The sequence below is a fragment of the Trachemys scripta genome, chromosome 1 (assembly GCF_013100865.1).
Source record: "Trachemys scripta elegans isolate TJP31775 chromosome 1, CAS_Tse_1.0, whole genome shotgun sequence".
Lineage (NCBI taxonomy): Eukaryota > Metazoa > Chordata > Testudines > Emydidae > Trachemys > Trachemys scripta.
Window position 1 is genome coordinate 329,181,072 of NC_048298.1, and position 12,454 is coordinate 329,193,525.

Here is a 12,454-nt window from a genome sequence, read left to right on the forward strand (position 1 = left end):
CATTCAGCTGTGACCCACTGTTGTGCGGTGGCAGAAACAGAGATTAAATGTGCAACAGTATCATTGTTAAGCCCCAACAGCAACTTTCTTCAGTTACAGTAGCCAGCCTGACAGGAATGGGAGGGGGGACAAAATGGAATCCACATCAGGGATGCTGAAGCGTTAAGAGCATCTTAGAACTCGTCCACTGGCTGTTATGTATCTTGATTTAGAAACTAACTGAATTAATAAGGCCCATGCAATGAGTGTATAATTGCATATCTTAAGAATTTTAACATTCAGAACTGCTGTTCAGGGCTACAGATGTGCACCTTCAATTTTCTGGGGATATGGAATTTATAAGGAGACTATTCTGCAGTCTGGCTGGATGTGCTGGGTTTTCCTTCACTAAAATACAGCTCAGTTGTGCTTATAAGGATGAAGCAATGGCATAGCCCAAGAACAGAGGAAAGGTTTGTTTTCTCACCCATTTTTCAATGCCTGCGATTACCTCCTGGGAGAAGACAATAGAGGATTTAGGTGGGACAGATATTGCTTTGTGATTACTGGACTTGTTGAAATGATAAGATTCATAAGTGCTTCCTGCCACATGCACAGTCTTGGGGGCTGCTGATGAGCAATGATGAGCGGTAGAGCAAATGTTTGCTAACTTTGGGCTGTCTCCCTACCGTCTGATGCGGGAGGTATGTAGATCTCTCTTTGAAGTCTGTATTAGCTCTCTGTCTGCATAACTGGAGACAGAGTCTGTAAGACACACAGTAAAGTTATCTTTTAAAAAAACTCAACTGAAATAATGTGACCTCTGACCTAATAGGAACTATCCTTGGGTGTAGAAGGTCCACTTTGACTTAGACATAACGGGAAGCCAGGGCTAGGTGGTCAAGTACTAGCTCAGCAGAAACATGCTACGACAGTGTAGTAGTTGAGAAAGGGAGGAGGTACTAGGAATAGCTGAGAAACAGTAGCTGTGAGAGCTACTCTGAGATACAGTCATTTAAAAGAGCTAGTGTTAGGGTGAGTCTGGTGGTCGTCAGGCACCTGTATGATTTTTGTGATAGATTCTGGTAAGAAGATGGGAGTTTAAAGATCCTGCTCTCTCTGTGACTATGGGTCAAATCCTGAAGACCTTAGGTAGTTCTCGGCCCTTACTGCAACAAAACTCCCTAAGGGGCAAGTGGCAGAGCAGAAAACGGATTGTGACCCTCAGAGTTCTGGTTGGGTTCCTGATTCCCCCTGGCTCTGGGGAGGGGAGGGTGTAATCTACCCAAGCCTATTTGCTGGTATAGCTTGTTTCCTGCCCTAGTGCAGCTCTGGTGTGTAGGCCAGCAGATTTGGGGAGAGGCTGAGCAAAGGTTCCATCCATCTGCATGGGCGGGGGACAGCTAGCCGGATGACAGCTACTTTCCCACCCACAAAGTCTCTGGCAATGCGGGCAGCCTTCCACTCACTTTCGTGGGTCTCTTTATCCCTCTTTACAGCCCTAACACAGGCACTTAGCAGGACTCAAAACTGCGCCCTAAATGACCTCACTGAGAATCTTCCCTGAGAAAGGACAGTTCAAAGATTTGAGCCATGTTTAGACACCTTTAACAGACAGGCTGATTTTCAGAAGTGCCAAACACCCACAAATCCCAGTTCTATTAGTGGCAGCTGCGGCTGCTCCACCCCTTTGAAAATCGGGACATGTAGATTTCGCTGCCAAAATATGGATTTAAGAGGCAAACTCTGAGCACCAGGTCTTCAAAATCTTGTCCTGGACCCTTAGGAAGTTTTCATGCCCTGTCACTGTAATGTCTAGGCACCGTGGGAACCTTAGGAGAATTGTCTCATCTGATCTGCAGTTTCTTGAGGTAGACTGAACTTTTCTGGTTACAGACACGTCAGTCTTTTTCCCTCTTCATCCCTGCCTGCCTCAGGTCCTCCCATTATTTTCTCAGCCTGGGTTTGAGGCTCAGGTCAGTTACTCCTAGCGAGAGGAGACATATTTGGAGTGTCGTCTGGAGAGCCAGGTCACACATTTAAAAAACAATCCACTTTAGCTCACCAAAGGCTGGGCCACTTGTATTGCCTTCATCTTCTTTATGTGCTTTACACGAATTTTCATAAGAAAAGGTAGTGGGGCCCTCTAGACTAATAACACTTCTCCTTTCTGTGCCTTTCTGTCAGACAAGGCTACTAAAGGCAAAAGGGAGGTAATTGTGCTTTAATTGGGCTCTGCTTGTTCAACGGGGGGAGCCTGCCTTTTAGTTCCCATGGCTTTCCAGATAAGTTTCCAGCATAATGCCAATTAAGAGAGAAATAAAGAATATGCAAAGCAGATGACAACTGCTGCTTACCAGGAATCACTCTTTTGTGACTAAAACAATGGGGGCCTTCAGTTGAGGGTGCCTTTTGCTGTGGCTGCCTCCCTGGTTCTCTGTCGGCATTTTGCATAGGATTTGCCGCTGAATGGGCTAAGCCTGGAAAATGTAAGGACGAAGCAAAAGCAGGAGACTTCCACATGTGTGCACTCACCGAAGAGCAGAAAGGAAAGCCAAATTAACTTCTCTCTTTCCCCCTGGGTTTCTTCTCTCTATTTATTTTATTTATTTTAAAGGGATCAAGGTGTTTTTTTTTTCTTTGAATTTTTTTTCTTTCTCCCTGTTTGTTGGTTTTGAGGGTAATTATTCACTAGGACTTTTTCAGCTGTCACATGTAACAAAAGGTAATCCAGCCTCTCGCCTCTCCCCCACCACCTCCTTTCTCTTCAACTAATGTGGCCTTTGTTGTAGGCAGGTCATCACACAAGGAGCCCTCTTCAATCCCCTGAGATACAAACACTGCTCTGGTTGGAATCAAGGCTACCTTGAGCAAATCTCGCAGTTGGCTGCTCCACCCTGTTAAACATTTCCAATGGACAGTTGCCAACTTGACAAATTAGGCTCTGATCGATAATCCAAATGTTTTCTTTTCTCGAGATGGGATTCCTAGACTTACTACATGAGCTGGTTATCAATGTATCTACTATAGATATGCTGGCATGAATCAATCTCCATCTAACAGGTGGTCTTTTGCCACTGACTTGGGTTCATGGCTCAGATTGATTTGGTGTGAACCCTGCAATGTATTCCAAGTCAGATGTTCTTTCTCTTCATGGCCTGTGGTTTGGTGCTGTTGAAAGAGACACACAGTGGAAATGGTACTGTTCAGCCCCAACATATTTTACAGACTGAAATGTACTGATCAGCTTAAAAGGAGTGCACCCCCTTCTCCACCCTCATGTAAACATTTGCTTGGATGCTTAATGGGTCTTGCCCTGAATCCTAGATTCGTCAGTGGGAGCTGTAGTGGAGATTCCTTGATAAGAAAAAGAACCCTTCAGTAATTATACTTACTCATTCGCATCCCTATAGTCAAGGCTGTGTCAGCATTTCACTGATAAACTCCTGTTTTCAATTAAACATGTGGTGTGGGAACCAGTGTTGTCATATCTGGCTATGGTCCATGGCAGAGAGAGGAGAAGAGAGATTTTTGAGGCAGTTTTGTAAGGTATGGAAACTGGTTGAAGAAAATAGCCCTCCGAAACTTTGGTTGAAAACTTAAACGAAATCTTTGTAGAGATCAGAAAATGTTTGGTTAGCTTCCCCTCCCGCTGCTTCTTTGCTTCCAGGGACCAGAAGCAGAAGCACCACAGTGTTTCTCTTGGAGGTATCGCAGGTCACTACAGTAAAAGCTGTGTTATCCAGCGTGGTGGGGGAAATAGGGGATGCTAGGAAGTCAGAAATTCCGGTTAACAAAGAGGAAGGGAGTTTGGGTGCGGGAGGGGGGATGGGGGTTGGGGTACGGGGGGGTGCAGGGCACGGGCTCTGGGAGGGAGCTTGGTTGTGGGAGGGGGCTTGGGGTAGGGGGGTGGGGTTCGGGAGGGGATGCGAGGTGCTGGATCCGGGCAACGCTCACCTTGGGCAGCTCCCTGCAGGCCAAGACATGTCTCTGCTGCTTGCTGCCTCCACCCACAGGCATCGCCCCTGCAGCTCCCATTAGCTGTGGTTCCCGGCCAATGGGAGCTGCGGAGCCAGTGCTCGGAGCAGGACGATGACAGCACACAGACTCGCCTAGCTGAGCCTCTGCCTAGGAACAGCAGGGACTTGTTGCCACTCGTGGGGAGCCGCCTGAGGTGAGCGCCAACCGGATCCAGCACCCCAAAACCCCTCCCGCACCCCAACCCCATGCCCCGAGCCCCCTCCCGCACCCAAATTCCCTCCCAGAGCCTGTGCCCCGCACCCGCTCCTGCACCCCAAACCCCTTGTGGCCGTTCCTCCACCTAGGAGCAGCAGAGACATGTCGCTCCTTCCAGGGAGCTACGCAGAGTCAGGCAGGGAGCCTGCCGGCCTCGCGCCAATCGGACCAGAAACCGGACTTTCAATGAAGATCAGAAATGCCAGTTTATAGAGCTTTCTGGTTGATAAAGTGCTGGATAACTCAGCTTTGACTGTATAACTATTTAGTATTTTTATTACAGTGGCACCAGTTCAGATCAGGACCCTATTATGCTCAGCGCTGTACATGCACATTGTGAAAGACACTACTTGTCCCACAGATTTTATAGACTAAATAGACAGGCCATACAGAGAATGGGAGAAATTATCTCTAATTTAGAGATGGGGAAAATAGGCACAAAGAAATTAAGGCCTAGATTCTCAACAGAGCAATAGGAGATAGATGCCTAAATACCTTTGAGGTTCTTGGCCAAAGTGATTTGTCCAGTGTCACACAGGGATGGCAAAGCCAGGAATTAAATTCACAAACCCCCTGTCTGATGCCTTAGCTGCAAGACCAACCTTGCTCTCAGCTGATTGATGTCTGTTCAGACTCAGTACCATAACTATACGACAAGAACTTGTTCCCATGACATTTTCAAATCAGTTTTTCCAGACTGGGTTAGCCTGGACAAGGTTTGGATGTGGGCTTCTGGACTTTGGGGCGCTTGTCTGAACTCAGAACCTTGGCATCTTTTGAGGTTTGCCCCATCACCATTTTTTTTATGTTGTTCTGAGCTAAAATTGGCTTTGTAGAGCATTTACTTTAGAAACCAAAAACATCCATCCAGATCTGTATTCTTTCATCAGACCCCAGGTGCTATACAGATTGGATGTGTATGTGCTCATATGTATCTGTCCACACATCACTGCATCCAGCACTGAAAATGTAACCACACCTGGGGTGGAATACGGAGTATTATTACTTTGGCCACCCACACTAAATGAAGAATAACATATCCAACTGAAAGTTTAGATAGAGCAGAATGTACATGAATCTAATGAACTGCGTTATAAGTAAGCCCAGGGGTTAGCCAAACATACTTATTCTTGTTAAATGTTCCTTGGGAATTTAATAACCACATGGTCAAGACCTGGGTTTTATGACTCATTCAAAATGCCTTCTGGCTTCACCATCCCCTTAAATTCATCCAAACCTTTCATCACTGACAATTTTTTAAATCAATACTGGATGGTTTTCTAGAAGATATGCTGTAGGAATTATTCTAGGGGAAGTTCTCTGGCCTATGTTATGTAGGAGGTCAGAGTAGATGATCACAATTGTCCCTTCGAGCCTTGGAATCTATGAATGTATGAAAATGGAACAAATGGAAGTGTCTCAGGCTCATTGATATTTTCTGTATCACATTCCTTTCCTAGCGTCCTAATCCAGATGTTTACTGCCTATTGCCTTTAATAGTTCTGCCCAAGTTCCCTACAGTGTTACTTTGGTATGCCTTGGAATCCCAAAGCATGTTAACAGTACCCCTGAAAGGATGGAAAGCAGAATTAGGCCCACTTTACAGAGAGGGAAACAGAGATGAGAAGAAGAAGTGGGCTGTAGCCCATGAAAGCTTATGCTCAAATAAATTTGTTAGTCTTTAAGGTGCCACAAGTACTCCTGTTCTTTTTTTAGAGATAAAGAAATTTGGCTAATTTTCAGTTTGGGTGCCAAGAGCTAGGCAACTACATCGCTGTTGAGAAGCCTATAACAGTGTAACCCATTGGTCAGTGTATATTACATGTGCCCAACACGCAGAGGTTGTCAGTCTGTTATCGCCCCTCTGCAGAGCTTGGCTCTTTACCTGAAGCTGTAGAGATACTCATTCTCTTAGCTCTGCAGGTTCCCCTGTTCAATCCCCTACAGAGCTTAGCTGTAGGCCCCAAGATTGAAAATTGTGCCATGAGTAAATAGCAGAGTAAGGCCTAGCGCTCAAGAGCGCCTGGGTCCTACCCCTCTCCATTGACCACAAGAACACAAAAACTTGATTTTTCACGAGATCTCAGTCCCCACAGTTCTAACAGAAGTCAACAGAGGCTGTGGGAGTACCACAGATCTCAGGTCCCTTTAAGGTGCTGCTTGAAGCTGAACGTGGCAGTTTGCAGACTTATATGCTATGATGTTGTGCTGTGTCAGTCCTAGGATATTAGAGAGACCAGGTGGGTGAGGTAGTACTTTTTATTGGACCAATTTCTGTTGGTGAGAGAGGCAAGGTTTTGAGCTTGAAAAAAAGGTTTTGAGCTTGAAGATTTTGAGCTTGAAGCTGTGCGTGGCTTGAAAGCTGGTCTCTCTCACCAACAGAAGTTGGTCCAATAAAAGATATTACCTCACCCACTTCACCTCTCTAATTTTGCAGACTTATCAGTAGTCTGTGGTGCAAACAAATGAATTTGGGAGGGAAATTGCAGCCGGTGGAAGCACTCCCTTACAGACAGTCAACAATGTTTGTGCAGGTTGTTGATGCCGAGAACAAACGGCTATTTAGAACTTCGACTGGAAAATCAAAAAACATACACACACCCATCCCCAATAAGTGACTCATTATCAGAGGCTCTGGAACCTGAGGGGCAGGATCTTATTCCATTTCCTTTATCAGCAACACAGATATCTGGGCCCAGTCTCCGCTCATTGGAGTCATCCATCGTGATTACTTTCCACCTCTCTCTTGCTGCTCATAAAAGCTGGATTTGTAGTTTTCATTAAAAATAAAACAAAATCTCTAGTCCAGTTGCCCTACTAAGGTGCTGAGTTCAACCTGAAGACCCAGCCTAATATTAAGAGGCAACACAGAGAAGCCTCCATAGTGACTCACAATAATAATAAGGGAATAACTCTAGCTATGATAGGACTGGGTTTACAACTCATAGCACCAGCGTTTGTTATACCATGTATGTGCCTTATCCCGCTGTGCGTCACTGAAGGATCTGTTCTCGGTGCCTCTGTAGCACCAGAGATTAGCAACTCTGCCGCACATTAGCAGGTGAGAAGCTTTATCCTAGACTGGCATTAAAACTGAATATTTGAAAAATGATTGTTTTGTTCTTAAACTAGATTCTTTCCACTTGTCAGCAATTGCCTGTGTATGAGAAGAGAGAAAGAGAGAGAGGGAGGATGTGGGGGTCTGTCTCCCCTCACACATATGAGGTCATACTCTTTCCTAGGGCAGCTGTCACTGTCAGCAAGAACAGACGAAGAAGTAAGGCATATGCACCATCGGGACCACGATGCTCATTATCCCTAGCACGACAACACTCCCACAGTCATGTGTTGCATGCTGTGTGTATAGCATGTTTCTTTCATCCTATGATTTGTCAGCATTTTACTAATTAGCACCACAAGGAAGATAAATACAACTCCACCCATTTTATAGATGGCTGACATGAGGCATGAAGAAGTTAAGTGACTTGCCCAAGGTTACAAAATAATTTAGTGCCATTTCTTAAGAATGTAACCCTAGAATTCGATTTCCAGTCCACAGTACTAACCACACTCTTATACTAGTACTACAGATACCATGGAGTAGCATAGCTAGTGCCTTAGGAATGTAACCCTCTGATTAATGTGATGGAAAATCATTTAAAATTAACGTGGAAGTTTCTTAATGAGTGTTGCATGCTGACTGATTCAAAAGCTGTATGTAAACTGTGGATAACGCGGGCATTAATCATAGCAAGTTACACAATTTAAGGGCATTAGAAAGATAAAGGTCCCTTTCCCCCAAACACTGAAGTGATAAAGTCATCACTGAGATAACATTCTTAAAGAGAAACATATTGATACATACTGAAAGATATACAGTAGTTCAAACCCAGGGAGAACTTTGCCAACCCTTCTTGGAAGATGATTAAAATGACACTAAACAAAAGAAAGAAAAAAGACAGACCCATCTGCAAACTTGGGATGTGATCCTAACCTCGGATGCTCCCAGGAAAGTCAATGGGAAATCAAACCTGGGTTTTTAGTCACTGGGAGCTGTATGCGTGTCCCAAGCTAAAGTGTGGTCAGGATACATGGGATTTTTGAACATATTGCAGAGTTTCAGTTTTATCGCCTTAATCAAATAGTGCCTGATGTTTCAAGATATTGAGCAACTCTTGAGAGTTTGTTGAGTGCTCTTAAGTCTCATCAAAGTCATTGGGGAATAGAGGAATTCAGCAGATCCCACGGGGTGCTCAGTATTTTACACCATTGAGCTCGTATATCTGTTGTTTGATTTAGGGTTCATTAGTATCATTGTGTCAGATTCATAGGCTCCCCATTTCACATTTTCTTGAGTTACATATCTTCAAAATAAATAAATAGTTTTTAAGTCAAATGAAATTCGGGAGCTAGGTTTACAGCTTTGTTCTGCTTTGCTATGCAGGAGACACAGGGCAGAGTTACAATCCTGCTCATTGCTCAGTGGCCTGATGCTGTAAATTACTAACCTGTCTCACCTGTTTAAGTCATTGGGTGTTGAGAGCATTCAGGGTCTTGCATTATCAGGCTCCGTGAAAGCAAGAGCCGAGAATTTTGTGGTGGCAGCACGCTCATCCCTTGGTGATCAATAGTTGCCACTTATCCACCACTTCTTGCTCAAAGTTTTCACAGAGCTTTACAGAGAAACTCTTTTAAACCACACATCATCCTTGTTTCACAGATGGAGAACTAAGTGGATTGCCTAAAATAGTCCATTGAGTCAGTGACAGACCTGGAAATAGAACCACGAAATTCTAACTTCTAGTAACTAGATCCCATCCCTTTCTGATGACCATCTTACTGCAGCCAATCCAGGGAAAGAATACAGACTCAGATGTTCAAACCTGTATGCAAGCACATTTGTACTAACCCAATTTGTGCACTTCTTGGTCCTAGTATGCATTTCCAAGGTGGGATTTGCATGCAGAAACTCTGCTGCTTATTGCACATGTACAGAAAGGACAGTTGCAGAAGTGAGTTTGAAAATCTGGACTGTATTATCCTATCTGGTATTGTCTAATACACTACATTAAATTCAAGTTATGGCTTTGTTAAAAATGATTATATACAAAGAAGAGTTTGGGTAAAATCTCTTTAAAATGCATACACTGAAAAACCCTATTGGCACTTAGACAGATAAGACCATTTTTACTGGCATATATTTTGCTTGGCGCTAGTTCAGCCTGTACTAATAGTTTAATAATTTTGGCAGCCACACCAGTGAAAAATGTTACTGAACCAGACGCAATTATGTGTACAAAATGTAAACAGTTGTTGTCTCATGGGAATAGCTACTGTGTAGCCACGGCTGTAAATTGGTATGGTAGATTGCTCCAAATTTGTTCGTGACAAATGACCATCTGACGAGGTTGTTTCTGGGCCTTGCTGCTGATGTGATGGCATTGTCAATGGAGTGTGATACCACCACACTTTTTGTTAGAGCTCTTAGGCCAGCTTTACAAAGTGTGGCAGCTCTGACCTAAGCTTGCGTGGGTTTTCTGTTGATTGCTTTTGGTAGAAAACGCCACAACTTCTCTCTAGACCCAAGTCATACGAGCCTGATTCCGGAGCAGTATATCCCCTTTTCCTCATTAGCCACAAATGGAATGGTTGCTTGGACTATTTCTTAACCTGACAAAATGATAAGGAACTGGTTGTGCTTGCAGTTTTGCAGCAAAGCTTTTAAAGCACAACAAAGCCTTTTCTTGCCTTCATTATGTTGACCATTTTGCAGAGTTGTATGATCTTTTGTATATGATGCGGGGGCACCCATTCAGCCGCCCTAACTGAAAGCAAGTCTAAAATTGGTTAAAAAGCCTTCAGAAGAAGCTTGAGCGAAGCCTGGTCTGCAATTAAAGGACTGCAGTGGTGAAAAGGGGGAGGGGAAAAGCATTGGAAAGTGGGGGAACACAAAGATTTGGAGTTTTCTTTCAGCGCGTCTCAGAACTCTGAAATGAGAAGACCCTTCCAGCCAGCACCTGGCAATACCATTGAGTAGGCCTTCCTGCAGTTTAAATTAGAGTAACACTGAAACACAGCAGGCTCCTGCTAAAAGGGGGTGGGGGAGGGGGGAGGGAAGAGTCTTTAAAAAAAGCTCTTTCTGATGCATTCAGGTAGAAGAGTGTAAAGTAAATAATGAAGTCTGAAGCCGAAGGGCAGCACACAAGAGCATGACTTTGCATTCCATTCAAGTCTGCTGCCAAGTTGCTGAAGGAGCACTTAGAAAATGAACTGTTAAGCAAGGCACGGCTCTGTGCTCTAACTGAGCTTGCAAATGCAAACCAGAGTTCCTCGGGAAAGCAAGTGAGAGGGCAAGCCACTTGGAACCTAGGCCACTACTAATCATTGTCCTTATCAGTCTTTTCCAGGGAGCCAGTAAACATGCATACTTCAGGAAATGGCATGTTATAAATGTGGGTGACTAAAAGCATTGCAGTGAAAAAGAAGGCAGACTATTATTTATCATCGCAGTTGCAGAGCTACCATTCCCTTGTTGTGCTACACTGGTTGTAGGGAGGGTGCTTCACCAAACCTCTGTGAAACGTCATATGAGGTAAGCCTAATTTCTAAACCATATTGTTTTATTTATTCCTACTACCGCCTAGTTTCCCGTGAAAAGTCATCTGCTCAAGAGGTCACTTCACCCCCTAGCTCAGCAGAGCACACCGCAATGTCAGTTTTCCCAGGCTTCCCCCAATGTGGATGGGATGAAGGGGTATTTTGTTTGTGGTAGATTGGGATATGTGTACTGGATATTGACTCTTTGTCTCTACTTAATGATAAAGAAGGTAAGGCAAGTTGAAGTCACGATAAAATGAAGAATTAAAATAGATATTGAGATATGGAATCTGGCTACTTTTCTATGCCACGTGTTCAATATTTTTGATCAAAAATGGGAAGAGAAAAATAATCAAAAGCTGTAGATTTCTGAGTTGTGGATTTACATGTGATTCTAGCTCTTAGAGTATTTCCATTGTGGTGTGTTAAACCCAGGATGATCATAGTAGGATCTGATTAGTTGAGAGAGAGGACACTGAAACAGAAATCAATGGACCTGAAGAAGTAATTTTTTCTGTGTGCAGTTGAACTTGGTGACGGATCTGCCTCCCCTTCAGTGAAGTGATGTACTCCAGCTTCCAATAGTCCCTGCCCAAATGACTACCGTTGTCCCCTGAATCAGGCTAATAAAACAAACCCAATTTAAAAAGCAATATAAAAATGTATAACCTTAAACTGGACTTTATTTTTGGTCACACCCTCCTGTTTCCTAGCATCGAGGGTGGGCCATTTATTTAGCTGAAGCACTGAAGATGCAGAAAATATAAATGAGTAGGTCAGAATTCCTAATTCTGCTTCCTTCAGCTCACCAGCTTGGAACTGATGGGATCTAGATCGCCATCCTCAGTGCTAAGCCAGAGCTTGGAACCAGGGAGGGGCAGGGAAATGGAGCAGTTACTGAAGCTAGATACAGCTTTTATGAGCCTTCATCCAAAGACTGCACAGTATTGCCTTGAATATTGCAGGGGCGATATGCACATTTGGCATTCAAGACAGAAATTTTGGGAGTGGGCTGAGCAGGATCTCAATAGGATTTTAGATGAGCCAAGAGAGTCCGTTGCCTCTTGTGGTGTGACCAGAACTGAAATTTACATCCTGGTGGTTTATTTATGATATTTTATATTTTTAAAGAGGAGGAATTTCTTCAGGTTACATAGTGATTTCTAGGATAGCCCCTTTGTCATTGTTGTCAGATGTTTTCAGCACAGGTCTGAAAATGGGGTCGGTGCTTTAATTGCAGCTGCAGAGGTGCAAAATCATATGATTCCAGTTTGTGTGTCATGGAAAATTGCTGGAAAATTACACAAGAGGACAGAGAATTCAAGAATTCATGTAGAGAGAATTCTCACTGACTTCAGTGGCAATTGCATCTGCTACACCAGTGCCAAATTAGGGGCTAGGGCATTGTGAGGGGGGTGGGACTCTACTATAGTGCATGTCAGTTACCACTTTGGTTACCAGAGATTTTTAGATTTTATTTGGGTAACTATTAGAGTTTTCAAAAGCTTGAGTAAACCAGATTTTGTCAGGCCTGTTATTCCATCCGATCCTCCCCATCTGTCTCCCCTACCCATCCCATGGCTTTGTAGGAGTTGGTTTCACACAAATAGTGTCTGATTTTTAAAAAAAATATTTTGAATTA

General features: G+C 43.8%; 1 protein-coding gene across 2 annotated transcripts in view; it reads left to right on the forward strand.

Annotated features, from left to right (window-relative positions):
- Positions 1-12,454, forward strand: part of TENM4 (teneurin transmembrane protein 4) — a 768,234-nt gene that overhangs the window by 272,569 nt on the left and 483,211 nt on the right. Inside the window, exon 3 of one of the 2 annotated variants that reach the window (XM_034759079.1) lies at positions 10,613-10,807. The exons of the other annotated variant lie outside the window; for it this stretch is intronic. The gene's annotated coding sequence lies outside the window, so the exon portion shown is untranslated. The remainder of the gene's footprint in view (positions 1-10,612; positions 10,808-12,454) is intronic. 2 annotated transcript variants of the gene reach the window in all.